Here is a 1,788-nt window from a genome sequence, read left to right on the forward strand (position 1 = left end):
TAAAAACATGATTGATTAGCCAGTAACGGAAGTTTTACGGAAGTCATGCTACCATAAAATTAATTGTACCTGTGCTGCCCATTATGGGTCAGGACATTATGGACTGTTTTCCCTATGCTGTCTATTAAGAAAACAATCACCTTGACTTTGGACACTCACTGATGCCACTTGACCCTGCAACTTCAGGGCCCAACTAAACCTATCACATTGAATTCATCCAACTGAGAAGCAGCATGCCTGACCCTACTGGACCAAAGATGACAATAAAGCCCTTCAGATGTGCTGTTACCTCTCTCACCATTTTGTGTTTTATAGGATTAGTGAAGGGCACGTCTTCTGGGCTTTGCCTTTGTGGAGGATTAGTTTTACACAGCATACCCATGCTAGCATTGCAGTTTCCCTTAACCTTAAAATCCTTTCATCAATACCTTAGTGTTAGCTAGGATATCAAGCATCACCAAGGCCTTTTTAGCATGCCCTTTTTTGACAAATGTTTCAGCCAACCCTTCAAACAAACTTTTGTCAATCTCTTCCCTGCCCCGGCTTTTTTTTTTTTTTTAAACTGTGTGAGCTTCCATATTAAATCTAGAATTTCTACCTAGTGGGTCCATATGAACATACTCAGCCTGATCCAGTGCTGAGTCTTACATGGCTGCGGAAGGACAGCATGACACAGTTTCCACCCCTGAAGCAGGGCCAGCAGGGTATGGGCCTCCACAAGAGTTAACAGTTGCTGTAGGCATAAGGCTTGTTTGCATAATAATGTATTTATTTCACTTTATGTTCCTCGTTTGGGAAATGTTAATGACTGCCAAGGTTAATGACTCAATGATAATTAGAAACAGCATGAATCTGGGAGGGGAGATGATGTTCCTCAGAAAAATGGTAATGCTGTGACATTCAAGACAGCCCTTTAGGCTGTGGGAAAGAACTCTGAAAACATGGGTTCAGAATATATAATTTCTCAACTATGCAAAATATAAAGATGCATTATGAATTGTATGAGGGGCTTCAAGAACCTGAAAAAATAGAGGCAGCTGCACTAGTGAGTTGACAAAGAAATATTAACTTTTTTTTTTTTTTTAAACAAAACAAGGTTCATAGTTTAAGTAATAGAGAGGCACCAGGAGATAAGGGAGTAGTGATCTTAGGGCAAGATTCCACCCAGCTAAGCTTATTGTTTGTTCTTACAAAGGCAGGTAGATTTCTGAGTTCAAGGTCAGCCTGGGACAGAGTTAATTTAGGTTAGAATACAGACAGAAAACCCAAGAATTTTTCTAGCAGATTTTCTGCATTTGGTCGGAAAACCCATGAACTATCTAGAGACCTTTTAGAATTTTTCTAGCAGGTGGTCTGACTTTGGTTGGAAAGCCACTACTGGTTTAGCAGACAATGAAGGAGTAATTTCCTCAGTCAAAGGGAGAAAAGGCAAGATTTCAGGTGTTGGAAATGGGTGGAGGGGTACTTCCTCCATTGATATAAACACTTGAGAATCTGGGGATTCAAAGTTCTCAGCCTAAGTAGGGTCCTCCTATACATCGGTATCCTAAGGTACAGGATCCCATTTGTCTTTGTCAATGCTCTATTGCTGTGAAGAGTCACCATGACCACAATGACTCTTATAAAGGAAATATATAATTAGGGCTGGCTTACAGTTTCAGAGGTTTAGTCCATTATTTTTTTTTTTGTTTGTTTGTTTTTCGAGACAGGGTTTCTCTGTATAGCCCTGGCTGTCCTGGAACTCACTTTGTAGACCAGGCTGGCCTCGAACTCAGAAATCCGCCTGCC

General features: G+C 40.7%; 1 non-coding gene across 1 annotated transcript; it reads left to right on the forward strand.

Annotated features, from left to right (window-relative positions):
* The first annotated feature begins 1,313 nt into the window (after window positions 1-1,313).
* Window positions 1,314-1,376, forward strand: LOC115029605. Its single transcript, XR_003835174.1, has one exon. It is a non-coding gene; the product is annotated as a U7 small nuclear RNA (small nuclear RNA).
* The last annotated feature ends 412 nt before the right edge of the window (window positions 1,377-1,788 follow it).

Source organism: Mus caroli, chromosome 16 (genome assembly GCF_900094665.2).
Source record: "Mus caroli chromosome 16, CAROLI_EIJ_v1.1, whole genome shotgun sequence".
NCBI classification, from domain to species: Eukaryota; Metazoa; Chordata; class Mammalia; order Rodentia; family Muridae; genus Mus; species Mus caroli.